This window comes from Urocitellus parryii, chromosome 5, assembly GCF_045843805.1.
Source record: "Urocitellus parryii isolate mUroPar1 chromosome 5, mUroPar1.hap1, whole genome shotgun sequence".
Classification (NCBI taxonomy): domain Eukaryota; kingdom Metazoa; phylum Chordata; class Mammalia; order Rodentia; family Sciuridae; genus Urocitellus; species Urocitellus parryii.
The window spans coordinates 60,859,975-60,877,652 of NC_135535.1; the positions used below are offsets into that span (position 1 = coordinate 60,859,975).

At 32.2% G+C, this 17,678-nt stretch overlaps 2 pseudogenes; both read right to left on the reverse strand.

The window, feature by feature from the left end:
* Positions 1 to 5,820: 5,820 nt before the first annotated feature.
* Positions 5,821 to 6,801, reverse strand: LOC144254999 (olfactory receptor 6C74-like; annotated as a pseudogene).
* A 3,849-nt stretch (positions 6,802 to 10,650) lies between these two features.
* LOC144255156 (olfactory receptor 6C2-like) lies at positions 10,651 to 11,569 on the reverse strand (annotated as a pseudogene).
* Positions 11,570 to 17,678: the final 6,109 nt, after the last annotated feature.

A 17,678-nucleotide genomic window follows, 5' to 3' on the forward strand; every position in this document is an offset into this window, starting at 1 on the left:
TCTTGCCAGAATGCTCTGACTAGGACTTCCAGTAGTAGGTTGAATAAAATTAGTCAAATAGGCATCATCACTTTGTTCCAGATCTTAGAAATCTTTCATCTTTTCCCCATTTAGTATGATGTAGTCTTTATTATATTGGGATAATTTCCTTCAAAATCTAATTTGTTCAGAGTTTCCATCACAAAGGGATAATAAATTGTATCAAATGCCTCTTATGTATGTATTAAAATTATTGTTTTTTTGTCCTTCATTCTGATGACATAGTGTATCTCATTTATCAATTTACATGTTGAATGATCCTTTCATTTTTATGATGAATAACATTTGATTATGCAGAATAAATTTTTAATGTACCATTGTATTCAGATTTTAGTATTTTGTCAAGAATTTTGGATCTATATTTACTGAGGACATTAGAATATAGCTTTCTCTTTGTGGTGTGTGTGTGTGTATATGTGTGTGTGTCCTTGCCTAGATTTGATATTAGAATAAATTGGTGAGAATTTCTTTTTTCTTTTTGGAATAATTTAGAAAAATTAATATTAGTTTCTCATTAAATATTTGGTGAAACTCAGAAGAGAGATCCTCTTGTCTTTGGCTTTTCTTTAATGGGAGATTTTGTAAAGTTTACATGTGACAAGGGATTAATACCCAGATTATATAAGGAACTCAAAGAATCTGCTAGCAAAAAAGAGAGAGAGAGAAAGAAGAAAATAAATATAAAAACAGGCAAACAAAAAACAATAATCTTATTTAAACATGGGCAATAAACCTAAAGAAATATTTATGAAAAGAAAATGACCAACACAAACATGAGAAAATCCTCAGGATGACTAGTTATCAGAGAATTGCAAATCAAAACCACAATATTATGTCATTCAAATAAGAGTGACTATTATCAAAAAGGCAAAAGATACCAAGTGCTAGTGAAGATGTGGAAAAAATAGAACCCTTGCCCATATTGGTGGGAATGTGAACTAGGACAATCATGGAAAACTGCATAAAACTTCCTCAAAAATTAGAAATAGAACTACGATATGTTCCAACAATCCCAGTGCTAGGCACATATTCAGAGGAGATGAAATCAGTATGTCAAAGAAACAGCTGTACTCCTATGTTTATCGTAGACTATTCAAATTATACAAGAAATGAAACAACCTAAATGTTCATTAACTAATGAATGATAACATGGTACAGTTATGCACTAAAACCAACACCTGGAGGGACAATGAAATCTTGCCATTTGAAAAAGCATGGATGGAATTGGAGATCATTATGTTAAATGGAAAAAGCTAGGCAAAGAAAGACAAGTACTACAGTGATGTGAAAATGTTTACTTCACAAAATCCAAAAATATAATTATAGTTAACAGAACTGGGCAGAACAAGGAAGAAGGAGGGATGAGAACTGGTATATTACTGGGAATTAAGACACATTAAGATAGGAGTACAAAGTTCTTTGCTATTGCTATAGGGTGAATATAAAGACACTATATATTTCAAAAGCTAAGAGAAAGGAAAGTATATGTTTTCACCATGAAGAAATAAAAAATATTTGGGGAGATATATGTGTTTACCCTTATTTAAATAATTTATAATGTACACATAAAAACTTCAGATCATATTCCATAAATATAATTTTATGTTCTTTGTATCAGTTAAAAATTCAAAAAGAAATTTACCCACATTTTCTTTTAATTATGTTTAGTTTCATTTTTTACATTTAGATCCCTAAGCTATTTGAACTCAGTTTTTATTTATATTTTAAGAAATGAGTGACCTTTATATCCAAATTACTTATCAATTTGCCCTATAATATGTATTTAAAAGTTCATACATTTCCTGTAATCTTCTATCTTTATTATATGCAAAATTTCATATATAATATTGTATATATCAATCTCTTCATTCTATTCCAATTTACCTATTTATTAATACACCTACAACTTGATATTTTATTAAATATTCAATCCGTGATAATTGTTGTTCCTTGTAGATTTTCTTTTCTTAACAAATTTTTAGGCAATAGTTGCTTTACTATTTTTATCATATATAATTGATTTTACCTACAATCATAAGAAAATCCTTGTTGGTATTTTTATTGAGTTTTTATTGAACTTTTAGTAAAATAATTGAGAACTTTTTTCATTATGTAATTAATTATCCTATTGAGTCACAAAAAAGGATTTGTTTGTTTCTTTCTACCTTCAGGAATTGTGCATAATGTTTTACTTTTTCTAAACAAGAGTTATTTTCTTCAAAGTACAAAATCAACAAATCCTAGGCCAGTCTACTTAAAAATAAAATGAGAGAAAAATAAAATTAGTAAAATCAAAAATGAAAAAGAGAAACATTACTACAGATGCCTCAAAAATAAAAGAATCATAATGGACTATTATGAAAAATTTTATGTCCCCAAAATTGCATAAACCAGAGGTAATGAACAGATTCCTAGAAATATATACCCACCAAGACTCAATCATGAATAGCCTTGCTAAGAGCCATAGCCAAGTAAAAATGATGCATGGCCTTTTTGGTTGAAAGGTGACGCCAGCAAGCCATGGAGATGATATGATTATGTTAAGATCTGAATTCAAATGGATATTAGACCCCTGCTGTCCACCTCAGCCTGCTATGGGACTCCTGGAGAGTTCCCATTGGTTGGGGAAGTGCCATAGGAGGGAATTCCAGAGGAGGGATTTCCTGTTGGTGTGTGTGTCGGGGAAAACGCCATGTGTGTGGCTTGGCATATTTCCCGGGAGCATACAGGCATTGGCGGGAGTTTCAAAAATAAAGTTTGTTCCTGTTTGAGTGGCTCATGATTTTGTGGCCAGCCAGACTACGGCAAGCCTGAAAAAACTAAGTAAAAATAAAGAAATTGAAGTCATAACCAAACTTAGCTCCAAAAAGTAAAGCCCAAGATAAAATTGTTTTAAAGATGAATTCCACAAAAATTCAAGGAAGAATTAATATCAATTCTTCAACTCTTTGAAAAAAATAGAAGTACAGGGAATACTTACAAATTCATGAGATATCACTGTGATAAAAAATCCAGAATATCTCAAGTATTTTGATCACCATAAAAATCCCAACTCAGCTTTAAATTTAAAATATTGTCAATGGAATGTAAAATTAGCTCAATAAGTAAGTTAGCAAACAGAATCTGTTACTAAAAATTTCAAGTTATGACCATCTTTAGAAAATGAATATAATTTGTAAGAACATCTGAATATGGTGATTATGACATGTTTGGAGATGGAGAGCAATAAAGATAACAAATTAAAAATTAGAAAATTATATTTTGTATTATTCAAAAGAAAACTTCAAAATTCTGAGAATTTATTTCATGTGTAAATGACATAGAGCTTTTAAGGAGTCTAATCATAGATTAATGCTAACATAATATTAAATTACTTATTCTCTCACTAAAATTATTAAATAAATATTTACATTAAAATGTACAAATAAAATTATTTATTTAGAAGATAAGGGATTTTTTATTACTATTTAACTGATCACATTTTTCAGATATTTGTTTTGATATAATAATAAACATTCTGACAGTTTTCTTTATTCAGTTGTGACATCATATATATTTATATAAACTTTCCTACAAAATTTTACCTATATTTCTATTTTTCACTCATTTATACATTTTTAAAAATTTATTCTCATTAGTTACATTAAATTTACAAATAATAAATTTGACATATCATAAATAAATGGAGAATAACTTCTCACTTTTCTGAGTGTACATGATGTAGAACTACATCAGCCGTGTAGTCATACATACATACAGGGTAAGGATATCCTATCCATTCTACTATCCTTCCTGTGCCCCTAACCCTACCCTCCTTCACCCCACTCTGCCTAATCCAAACTACCTCTATTTGACAGTTTTGTTTTGAACAACAAATAAAGGCCTTTCACTTTAAATACTTTATTTCAATTCGGGAAGATTAATTTGATGAGTAAAAAAACATGGCTCTTTGCATAGTCAGAATGGAAGTGTATAACTATTAGAATCTATGTTCAAAGAATTTAATTCAAATAGTTAATTTTATGGGTAAATCAACTGGCAAATTAGAATGACTTGTGGGATAGGTCATTGAGTTACTAAAAAAATAAAAGTTATGAAATAAGTAGCACAGAGAACTGATTGGTAACTCTGCATTGAAATGAAAAAAACAGATACTTAAGAAAAGTGATATTTGAACTGAATACTCAGAGGGCTCAGAAAAGCTAATATATGAAGTATTTCAGAATAAATGACAGGTAGTTTAACTTGAATGGTATTTTTTTGTTTTAAGCAAATCGGTCCTCACTGCTACATAACAGAATCAAAATTAGTGAATCTATTGAGAGTTCTTTAGGCTTGACTTTTATTACATTGTCACAAGATATTTATACATATGTGTGTGTATATATGTACATATGTATGTGCACAGATATAATTTAGTGTTCTCTTCATATCTCAAAACCTTAGATAATTCTACAATCATCAGGTGTAAATGGACAGTTTGGAAAAAAATGTATACATAAATGAAAATAAAAACTATAAATAATTTATAATCAATTGTTTAAATAGTTTTTTTCTGAAATCATGTTTATAACCTAAATATCTTCTAATATTCAATTCATTCTACAAATTGTACAGAAACTTATATAATTGTCTAATTATATGCTATGTTTATTTTTCTCCCTGGTTATATTTAATCCCATCCCTTTGGGTGATATTTTCAAATATATTTTATCCAACTAAGATTCTCACTTTTAAAAAATGATATGAAAAAAGGAAATCCAATCTAATACAGATGTTTATAGGAAAATGTTCATGAAATTAGATGTGTATCTTTAAAAATACTATTATATTTTATTCTTTTGAAGTTCTGTTTATTCCACAAAATTTAAATTTCAGAGTCTCCTAATAGATTCAGTAAGCTAGGAAATCAGTAAGGTATAAATTGAATCTTCTACTATCTTGGTATCACTGGTAGGAAGTATATCTATAACTATATCAATCTGCATATCTGTACTAATATATACCTAGGTCAGACATAGAGGTCAGACAAATAAAATTTGAAAACAAAATAGAATTAGCATTGCTCTTATTTCACAAAGATTCACAAATCATTTAGAATTTGCTTTAGGATTATCTCAAGTTAATCAGAGGAATCTGGGGGAGATTGAGACCATCAAATAAGTGTTATATTATTATTGATTTTCAGAATGAATCAGTAATATAATCACATTTTCTTTTAACCATGATAAAAATCATTTATAAATGTAAATTCTTTCAGATAAAAATTAAGTGATTTGTTATTTTAGAACTTATGCACATATACATAGATATGTGTGAATATACACTTAGAGAAACACATATAAAATATTTGAATATACATGTCAAAGATAAATAGTGCTCAAAGGAAACATGAAAAGCTCTGCTATAATTTTCTTTTAATTTACTTAAATACAATATACATCAGTTAATTGGAAGCATAAAAATAAATATTAATTCTAAATTAGTTTGATGGGTCATAAGTCAAATGCAATTTTAAATGAGATAAACTTTTATAGTCTTACCTTATTGCAATTCTTAAGGGACAAAAGAGACATATTGAAAGTGAAAGCTCAACATTTTCATATGTCCATAGAAAGAAAACTAAGATAAAGGAGGAAATAAAGTAAAAAATAAAAGGCAGCTTTAATGGAGATTAAAAGAAAAATTAGCATTTCAAACCAAAGTTTTATGAAAAAAAATATTTTTCAAAGGATATAAAGTTAAATGTCAGAGCAATGAAATAAAAAGTAAAGGAGGAAACTATCTCTTGGAAGCTTCTGATACTACCTGGGCCTTCTTTATACATATCCTTTGTATAACAAAGTAAAACATTAATTTCTTTGAGAAAGAGACAATCCTGTGTATCAGATTAACAAAGGCTTTTTCACTTGTTGATTCCATCAGGTATAGATGAAAGTGTTCAAAAGTGGAGTAACTGAGGTATTGAGGACAGCAATTCCCTTGGAAAAAGATGTTCTTTGTTTGATTGAAGGTTTAAGATACATGAAGAAGCAGCTGCCATAGGAAAGGGATATCATGATCATGTGAGAAGAATATGTGGAAAAAGCCTTTTTCCTCTAATTGAAGGGATTCTTAGAATGATCAGAGCGACATAGGTGTAGGATACTATCATCATGACCAGTGTGACCAAGAGTGTCACCAAAACTGAGATGAATCCCATCATCTCCAGGAGCTGTGTGTCTGTGCAGGAGATCTGCATGAGGGGTGTAGTGTCACAGTAGAAATGATCAACAACAAGGCATAGAAGTCAATATTTAGACCTAAGATGAGTGGTGGGAAGATGACAAGCCAGCAAGCCAACAACTGAGGACCAGCTGAATGCAGATTTTGCTGTTCATGATGGTCATGTAATGAAGGGGCTTACAGATGGCCACATAAGGGTCATAAGGCATAGCTGCCAACAAGTAAAATTCTGATGCTCTAAGTAGGAAGGCAAAAAACATTAGTAGCACAATGGCATAGGAAATGGTCGTGTCCCCAGTTGCCATAGTAGCCAGCAATTTAATAGTATAGGAAATTTTTAAGAGAGAAATTCCGAAGGAAAAAGTACATGGGGATCTTCAGGTCCATATCCACTAGGGTGAGGGTGATGATGGCCAGATTGCCAGTGACACTCAGCAAGTAGGTAAGAAGCAGGAAGACAAATAACACATCTTTCAATTCTGGGTCATCAGTCAAACCTGCCAGGATGAACACTGTCAGTCTTGTGTGGTTTCACATTATGGTGCTCTTACTTTCACCAAGTCTGAATTCAAAAACAATCCTCCTCCTCCTCTCCTCCTTATCTCTTCCAAAAATAACAGTGATAACTAGGTTTGAGCTATCATTAACAAAGCAATATACCAAAAAAAAAAAAAACTACACAATGCTCATTTATGCCTTAAAAATGATTATGCCAACAAAAAACATTCTTTTTTTTCAGGCTATCTAGTCAGAGAACTAATAAATTAGTTTGCAATTCTACTGGAGAATAATCTATATTAGTGTAGCAATTGTTTGTTCTGTTTTATGAACAAATTAGAGGAAAATTATAGGAAGTTAAAGACTAAAAAGTACTTTTTCTTTATTGATAATACATAAGTTTTGGTACATAATTTCACTAGACATTTAAAGATTTTTTAACCTTAATTTTCTTTATTTATTTTTATGTGGTGCTAAGGATCAAACCCAGGGCCTTGCCTGTGCTAGGTAAGCACTCTAACACTGAGCCACAACCCCAGCCCCGCATTTAAAGTTTAATTGAATAAAATTTCCATCACTTTGTGTAAACCATGTGATTCTTGTTATTTTCAATACATCATTTTATTTTGAATCTTTGCATAGACACACACACACACACACAAACATACACACACACACCCCTAGCCCTCCTCAAGGTTTAGGGCTTTACAATGTACTCAAAATCTTTATTCATTTCTCATTTATTTTCATGGCTGAAACTCAATTTCTAAAGAGAGAAATGATATATAGGAAATAATTTCATTTACTCTTCTTTTTACTATGCCAGTGTCTCTAGAATAGTCTCTGTTGGCAAACCCATTATTCCTATCCTGTACCTCAGTACAAAATCAGTAGGAACACTCTGATAAAGTCAGTGTTAGGTCAGCCAGGTAAAGTGAATAATAAGATACATGAATGTAGAGGCAAAGAGAAATAAAAGAAATTGGAATTAGGAAGTTGTATGTGGTGGGACAGGAAGACATTGTTGTGTGGAAACCAAGACAGATCAGGATTCTTAGAGATGGGATATGAATAAAGAAAAAGATATTATATTTTTATATTTATGCTTAAATGGACCTCTCTCAGTCCATTTTCTAATGCTGTAATAGAGTGTCTGAAATCTGGAAAAATTTTAAAGAGGTTTATTTTTTCTCATGATTCTGGAGTAAGGGAGGTCCAACATCAAATAGCTGCCTAAGGGGAGGAACTCATACTCATTAAATTCAAAATAGAAGAAAAGCAAATGGTTCTATGCAGGAAGGAGGAAAGAGAATTAAGTTCCCACAATAAGAAGACCATTCCTTGTTTTCTCTGATACATGGATGCTGATCCATAATGGGGGTGGAGGGAGCATGGAAGGAAAGGAGGAACTTTAGTTAGGGCAAAGGGCAAAAGAGAGAGGGTATGGAGATAGGAAAGATGGTGGAATGAGATGGACATCATTACCCTAAGTACATGTATGAAGACATGAATGGTGTGATGCTACATTGTGTACAACCAGAGAAATGAAATATTGTGCTCTACCTGTGTACTATGAATTGCAATGCGTTCTGCTGTCATGTATAACAAATTAGAATAAACAAATAATTTTTAAAAAAGAAGTCCATTAACGTGATAAAGGAATTCAGGTATTCATGATAAGTTGTCCCAAATTCCTCCCACTATACCCAACCTTTCAACACTGCTAAATTGAGGAATTAAGTTTCCAAAACTTGGGCTTTGGGGGACACACTTAAATAATAGTATCTACCTTGCATCCAGATTAAAACCCTGAGGCTATGCCAGTCAAATCCAACGGGGTGATGCAACTTGCCATTATTATGACAGAATTATGGGGCAAAAAGATTAGGTAGGGGCCATGTGGATTGTCCCTCCAATGTTCTTTCTTTAAATAAACTTTTAAAAAATTCTTAGAATTAACTGAGAATAGACATAGAACATACCAGAAATTCTGGGACACTTTGAAGTTTGTTCTAAAAGGAAAGTTTATAGCTATAAGTGCCTACATGAACAACAACAGAAGCAACAGCAAAAACTCCAAACCCAGAGAGATCCCAAAGAAACAATCTAATGATGCATCTGAAGGTCTGAGAAATACAAGAACAAACCAATTCTAACACTAATGCAAGAAAAAGAATAACTAAGTAAAATTAATAGAAAATTATAAAGTACAAAGAAAAATGTAATAAAGATTTTTTTATAAAGATAAACAAGATTGATAGACTTTTAGCCAAACTAAGAAAGAGAGAGATGCGATAACATGACAGATGAAAGAGAAGCAATTAGAGATGAAAAAGGACATATCATCACAGACATCAGCGAAATCCAGAGGCTTATTAGATACTATTTTGAAAAGTTCTGGGGGCATAAATATTTAGTATTATGATATATTCTTGTTGGGTTTCTTCCTTTATAGTGTGAAGGGAAACTTTTTGTCTCTTCTCATTAATTTCAGCTTGAAATCTGCTTTGTTGGCTATTAGAGGAGCTACTTCTGCTTGCTTTCAATCTCCATTTCCATGGAATATAATTTTCTGTCCTTTTACTTTTGCCTGAGGATGTCTTTGCCTCAGAGGTGTGCCTCTTGACAGCAATAAATTGTTGGGATTGTCTTTCCTTTTTTCTTTCAATGGTGAGTATACTGTAAATAGCTCCAAAACTAGTTAAATTAGTTCTCCAATTTTTGAGTATTTTCTTCATTGTTCCCTAGATCTTACTTCTAATCTATATTAACATTTGTATCTCCTAGTTTTTCTCCTATTTTTCTCACATTATATCCTTGATATAGTTATAAAAAACTTTTAACCCAGTTGTGGTGGTGCACGCCTGTAATCCCAGTGGCTGGGGAGGGTGAGTCAGGAGGATAGTGAGTTCAAAATCAGCCTTAGCAAAAGTGAGGTGCTAAGCAACTTGTGAGACTCTGTATCTAGATAAAATACAAAATAGGGCTGGGGAGGTGTTTCAGTGGTCAAGTGTCCCTGAATTCAATCCCTAGTATACCCTCCACTCAGGAAAATACACACACACACATCCCTTTATATATATATATATATATATATATATATATATATATATATATATATATATATATAGTGTTGATTTAACAAGTTTTCCTATTTGTGGGAACTTAAAGTTTGGTGTCCCAATTAACTTTTATGCAATTATTGTGCATTAGTAACCCATAATAGGTTATTTTATGTTTATATTGCTTTAAATTAAGTATTTATCTTTTAAGTGATATTGTTCTTTTATATAAGGAAATATCAAGTAAATCTTGTCAGTAATTATAATGATATCTCTACTTCTTCAATTCTGATTGATCATAAACTACTGTAGACATCTTTTTTTCCCAATTAGTTTAATGGACCTGGAATGTCTTATTCGGTTTATTATTTTCAGCATGTCTCTGCTGTTGTTTTTTTTTTTTTTTTTGTCGTTGTTACTTTTTTGATGGTTGCATTTGTGTTGTTCATTTTGTGGCTTTTATTACAGAAAGAAAGTGACTAGCACAATTGCCATATAATTTAACCCATAGAAAATTTATACAAATTTTTAATATTACTTTCCTTCCCTAGAGAAATGTTATTTTCTGTACTTCCCTACCTTATAAGTGGAGAAAAACAGAATTCCTTGGAAATTATATATTTCAATTTCACAATAAAGGAAAACAAGATGTGTGAATTTGATTTGAAGTTATAAAGAGTTTAATAAAGGTGTGGTCAGTATGAAATAATAAATATTATTGAGAAGGCTAATTGACTGAAATGTACAAAGGAAACCATGAAGTAAGTGAGAAGCAGCAGTAAAACAGTCAAGGAATATTTTATTTTCCTTTGATTCATCAAAACTTCTACTTCTTTGAGAGAAACACAATCTTCTTTATGGAGTCATTGAAAGCGAGTTTCACTTGCTTGTTTCTCAAGGTGTAAATGAAAGGGTTCAGCAAGGGCGCTACAGAAGAGGTGAGAACTGAAACTCCTTTATTTATGGACACCTCTTCCTTTGCTGAAGGCTTGATGTAGATGAAGATGCAGCTGCCATAGGTGATGGAAACCACAATCATGTGGGATGAGCAGGTGGAAAAGGCCTTTTTCCTTTGCTGAACAGAGGGGAATCTCAGAATGGTCTTGATGATGGATGTGTAGGACAGAACCACACAGACCAGGGTAATAATGAGGGCAAATACAGCCACAAATAGAACCATCTGTTCTAATATCCATGTGTCTGAGCATGTGATCTTTAGGAGGGGACCTGCATCACAGCTGAAATGATCAATGGCATTAGAATCACAGAATTCAAGCTGGAGACCTAAGAAAAGGGGTGGGACAATAATAATCAAGCTAGATTTCCAGCAGGAGAGGACTAATAAGGTGCACACTCTGTTGTTCATGATGGTCATATAATGAAGGGGTTTACAGATGGCCACATAGCGATCATAGGACATGGCTGCCAGGAGAAAAAATTCTGTTGTTCCAAAGAGAAAACCAAAAAATATTTGAGTTGCACAAGCATTGTAGGTAACAGTATTGTCTCCAGTTGATAAACTGTACAGGAATCGAGGGATACAGACAGTAGTAAATGAAACTTCTAGGAAGGAAAAGTTTCTGAGGAAGAAGTACATAGATGTCTTCAGATGGGGATCCACCAGTGTTCCCTGTTACACTCAACATGTAGGTGTGCAACAGAAAGATAAAATGCAGAACTTGCAGTTTTGGGTCATCTGTCAGTCCCAGCAGGATGAAAGTGGTTATTGCTGTGTGGTTCCTCATCATAGAACTTTGACCTAAACTTTGTGTTAAAAAAATAAAAATTTTATGAAGAAACAGACATTTAAGTTCTATAGCAAAAGACTGTGCATATAGAAGCCAAGAAAATCAGCCTGTTTATTTTCTGTTTTCACATCATAATTAATGTTTTTACTATTCCAATAGCCTTCCTGAATTATATGTATATGAGCAGTGGAGATTTCCTTAAGGATTCACATCATGGTAAAACATTCAAATTTTTCTTTTATCATTTGTTCCTATAGAATTTACATATGTGGTTTATTTGTCACAAACAAATTATTACATGGACTAGATTTCCAGATGGGTATATAAAGATGTTATTTCATGGGAGGCTAATAGTTCTTTGTCCAAGCAAACTCTGGATACAGGGCATATCTTGGTAACTAAGAGGATAGATTCTTTTCACTGTTATTATCTGGGGATTATTTTAAGAATAAGATATATTTCTTCTGAAAAACAAACAAATGATAATGACAACAACAGGATTCCTTATAGTGGAAATTCTAAAACATATGGATGGTTTGATATAAAACTAATTTACATAGTCTGCAAGGAAATGTCCAAGATATTTACAAAAAAGTATTTTCTTATGCATTCATTTGTGATCAGTTATTGATTGTTCCCCCTTTTCTCTCGAAACCTAGAATTTAATTTTTATTTAACATCAATAAATATAGCCTTCTAGGATTTGTCTATTTTTCATGATGCTTTTAATTCCTTTGAAAACACATTAGTGTCTCCTCAGCTCATCTTCACTCTGTTGAGGCTTTAAACAGTTATATTGGGACTTTCACTTGCAACTCCCTATAGCTTTCTGAACACCCCAATGAGTTTATTTCTGTTAGACAATGACACATTTTAGGTTTTTTTTATTGGTTGTTCAAAACAACACATTTTAGTTTTTATCTTGCCTGAAATTGCAGCAGCATTAAAAAGCAAAGTTTGGTCATTCTTTAAGTGGTTCCTATATCATCTTTCTGATTTCCCTCCTAGCATTAGATTGCTATTTTTAATGTCTCTCTTTTTTCTATTCACATGTGAAATATTGGTCCTCCCCAATATTCTGTTTTCAGACCTCTCACTTTATATGTTCTGTTTGTTATTCTTCTTTCTCTATGATTTCTACAAATTATTTCATCAATTCATTTGTTTTATCCTTATATGACATAACCAAAAGATGAGATCTATTCTCTATAAAAATATTAAACATAGAGGTCATTTCTGGGTTGTTCTAGGACCCTCTGTGGGTACCAAATCTGAGGATGCTCTAAACATTACAAGTTGTGTGTCCACATCTCAATTACCATATGCTCTAAATGATTTACCATATCTTCTTCCAGTGTTAACTAAGTTGTTTTTTTTTTTAAAGAGAGAGAGAGAGAGAATTTTTTAATATTTATTTTTTAGTTTTCGGCGGACACAACATCTTTGTTTGTATGTGGTGCTGAGGATCGAACCCGGGCCGCACGCATGACAGGCGAGCGCGCTACCGCTTGAGCCACATCCCCAGCCCAACTAAGTTTTAATATAGAAAAAATTATCTTTTTTTTTTTTTTTTACCCTGCAAGGCTCTTATGGAAAGTACCTTCTTTGTTTTTTTAACTTCAACACTTGTCATTTTCTTACCTGTCTTCCTTAGGGCTTGAGTTCCACTAACACTGAATACTTGAAAGTCTTCTTCAGTTCTATATGCTTTCTCCTCTGCACAGGCTAATCTTTTGGTAAATACCTATTAGTCCTTCCACGTTCCCCATAGGTATCAGTTCTTTCAGGAAATCTTCATTAATGAACCCAAAGCATGTGAAATTGTCCTCCTGTGATATTTCCAAGTACGTGTTGTTTATCCAGTCATGGAATACATCACACTGTATTTTGCTGTGCACTGTAATTACATTTCTCCTGTATGTTTCTGTAAATTTATCTAAAGTAGAAACCATGTGGCATACACTATTAAATTTCCTTATATTTTGGCTTATATAATACATTTAAGGACAGAAAAAGCAGCATTGTCTACATACTGGGGAAACTTGTACTCCTTAATACCTATTCTGATCACTTGATTCAACGTTCTTATTTTCATATGTGCTTCAAACTACTCTTTCATTTTGAATACTTAAGAGCTTTGTAATGTTGTGAACAACCAATAAAAAAAAGAAATAGAAAAAAAAAACAAAGGCCTAATTATGCCCAGTTTTAAGATTCTCCTTTTGCAGCGTTTTCCCAGCCTGTGAACGACTCTGCCTTTACTCTTCATACCTAATTCCCTCTCTGCAGCTGTTGTTTGCTTTCCTGTGTCTGATAACTTCTTTCCTGACCTCTTCCTTGTTAGGTACTTAATTAGGATTTGTTACCATTTTACAGAATTGCTTCCAATATATCATTTTTTGATACTGCAATAGTTTCACTTCTTGATTTTTTTTTTGCCTGAAACCACCTACTGCATGTCTAAAGATTTAATCTCCTAAGATAGACTTTGTATTTTTTTTACTAGAATCAATAGTGGTCCACTTATATAAAATGAACAGGTACATTCAAGAAGCTGAAGACTACCTGAATATTCTCAAGATTATTTTATTTTTAGGGTCAATAGGAAATGTACTCTAAAAATAGGAAGTTTGTTCTTTTTCTGTTATGTCATTCATGGCTAAAGAAAAGAGTTCCTGATACATAACTCATGTTTAATAATTTTTGAAGAAATAATTTAATGTACCTTTATGTAACTGTAACTTGTATTTTAATTTTTCAAAAAGTAGAGAATGTTTCAGATAACACTTATATCTAAAAGGCTCTCTTATATCTTCCCTTTGGAATATTAGATTTGCTCTTAAATCCTGTGATTGTAACCAAGGGAGTTTTTTTTTCTTTGTTTAATTTACTTTCCTATCTATATCCCAAACCATTTCTCTCATACTGACACTCCAAGTACATTTGATGATATAACCAGAATGCAACTAGTGTTACAGACTTTTCGTGATCATGTATTGATTCTACACATCTCTTTATATCCATATTAGAATGTTCCTCTAGCTGACTAGTTTTCTGTATTTTTTAAAATCAAATTTAGTGGTAGTGTTTCTAGAGAAAAAAAATATATTTACCGTATAGATAAATAAATAAACCTACCTAACTTTTATAAGAGAGAAAAAAAAATGTCATCACATTTCTGTGGCCCACAACATTCACAGTCTGAAAAACTCTTATTCAACTTTTCTTTTCCTGGCCAGGTTTCCTTCTCTTTTCTCCATTCTTCCAGTCCATCAAGTCACCTAGAATGTTATTAAATTATAAATTTCTTAGAATCCAACATTTTTGAGGTAAGGAACACAATCCTACAATAGAAGTTGATTTTTCTTTTGCAGTGAAAAGAAACTACATACAGGATGAAGTAAAGGCTGAGTGAGTGAGAAAAGATAAAGTTTTTCTTAAACTTCTCTTTTCTGGTGATTTTGCTATCAATCCTCCAGGAGGTGTGTGATCCTCATTTAAAATCTTTGTTACCCTGGGAATTGTGGGTATTTGGACTCGCACAGTAAAAAAAGTAATTCTAACAACTAATAATAAGTTGTGAACTACAATAAGATGTCACCTTATATCTCTTATGATATCTATTACGAACAACTAAGATATGTTTTGATGAGTATGTGAAGAAATTGGAATCTGTGCCCCTTTTTGGAGGGATTGTAACCTGGTATAGTTACTATAGAAAACATTATGATGTTTCCTCAGAAAACTAGCAATAGAATGGCTGTAATCTAGGAATCCCACTTTTTGTCATATTTCCAAAAAAATAAAAATAAATATCCCAAAGAAAAATTTGCATCCCTGTGTTCATTGTAGCAAAACTGAAAACAGCAAAGACATTGAAACAACCCAGATTTATGTCAACACATAAGTGGATGAAAAGAAAATGTGGCAGGCACACACACACACACAATGCAATATTATTCTACTTTAAAAAGAAGGAAACCATGCAATATGCAACAACATAAATAACCTAAAAGATAGTATCAAAGTGAAATGAGTTACAGAAGGGCAAATGTTGCAAGATTCCAGTTCTGTGAAGTATTTAACATTGTCAGATCGAAAGAAATAGAGATTCAGAAGGGGGGTTGTCAGAAGTACAGGAAGGGGAAATGGAGAGTTTTTCTGATGCTATAAAATTTCAGTATTCAAGATGAGTAAGTCTAGAGATCTGCTGTGCAACATGGTGCCATTATCAGCACTGCTAATTTGTGCACTGAAAAAATTAAAGAGGATATATGTCCTGTTAAGTGTTTTTACCAAAACAAAGGACTAAATACAACAAACAAAGAAAACCAAAAGCTAAAAGGGAAACAAATTTTGGTAGCTGATGGATCTCTTCATTACTTCAATTCTGATAATGTCTTCATGGTATGCATGTATCCTATCACATCAAATTGAATATTTCAAGTATATGCAATTTATGTTATAAATAACACTTGTATAAAGCTGTCAAAAAGAAGCATATGCTGGAGATCATTACACTATCTAAATGAAGTGTCTCTTCCATAATTATGAACAGGTTGTGGCATACTCTGCCAAATGCCATCTGGCAATATTTTCGAACTGATCTCTGCTCCTTGTGGGTAGGCTATTGGCAAATCACATCTAAAGTTATTTGGTCAACTTTATCATTTGGAAAAGACCTAACATGTTTATTTGGACTATCTTAAAGTAAAAATTTGCCTCCTTAATTATTTGACATGTAGTTTTTCCATGTGTACTTTTATAGCCTCTCATGTGATCCTCTACCCAAACTTTCAATTTCACCTATTTTTCTCCTCAGAACACAATATCACTTTAATTTCTCTTTTCAGTCTTTATATTTTATTGAGTAGGAGTAATTTTTTTTCTTCTTTTTCATAAGAATTCTTTTAATTCTCCTAATATTTTTGAGTTTTGTCCTTTCATAAATCTTTCCAAAAGTGCAGGCTAGGGGAAGTTGTGCTAAGGTAATGATTGCTCCATAGCATCCATTCTCCATACTCATCTTCCCAAACTCCCAATGTCCTTCTGCCAGAGTGTGCCACTCTGACATCCTCTTGGCCCTAGTCTTCCCAGTGAATTAAGTTCTCTAGATCTTTTCATCTGCTTTGCTCTTATTAATTGTGCTTCAGGGGTTGATTGAAACTGGCTGTTGGATTACATGAAGCAAGTTATTTAAAATAAATTTATAACATGTGGCATCTGCCATTTCCCAGGCACCAGGATAGGTTCCATATGATGAAACTCATTTAATTTGTACTAAAACTCTCACTGTCATTTTCTGTAATCTGTTACATGCATCTTCTGAATTAAAATTATCAAAGATTGTCCTCAAATATAGATTCATGGGAATTAGACAAAGCTAAAAAGTTTTCACCAGGAAGTAGGGGAGTGAGGTTAAACATTAGTGGAGAAATTAGAAGCTAAAATAATTTTAGTATAATGATTAAGAGTTTTCATATGCATGTTAAAATTTAAGAATCACCAAGGAAATTAAATGACAGTGTTCAACACTGGCATTGTCATCTACATACTCTGTTCTTTCTGCCATAAATCATCACTTAATTTATATATTTGCATTATAATTTAGACACAAATGAAGGATGACGAAAACATTAATAGAGATCTTTTACCTGTCTTACAGCCTTTATTTTGTTGATGTAATCTCTGTTCATTAAGTGTAGTCTTCATATAGAGGAACAGACTGTACTTCTGTTCATGGAGCAATAACTTCCCCTAGTTGGCCAGCACTAATTATTTATAATGCTAGCAATGAACATGTGCATTATCTAAAACACAATCTATTGGGGTTTTCTATTTTCCTATCATTGATATTTCCCCAAGAGATAACTGTTTTAGGAAAAAAAAATAACTCAGTTTGTTTTTTACAAATTTCTGTAAATAACAGGAGTCCTATGGGTCTGGAAAAATGAATTCTTTCTTCCTATGGCCAGGTGCCTTAGAAAATCCCATGTGGTGGATGTGTAACCGATGTGATTCTGCAATCTGTATTTGGGGTAAAAATGGGAGTTCATAACCCACTTGAATCTAATGTATGAAATATGATATGTCAAGAGCTTTGTAA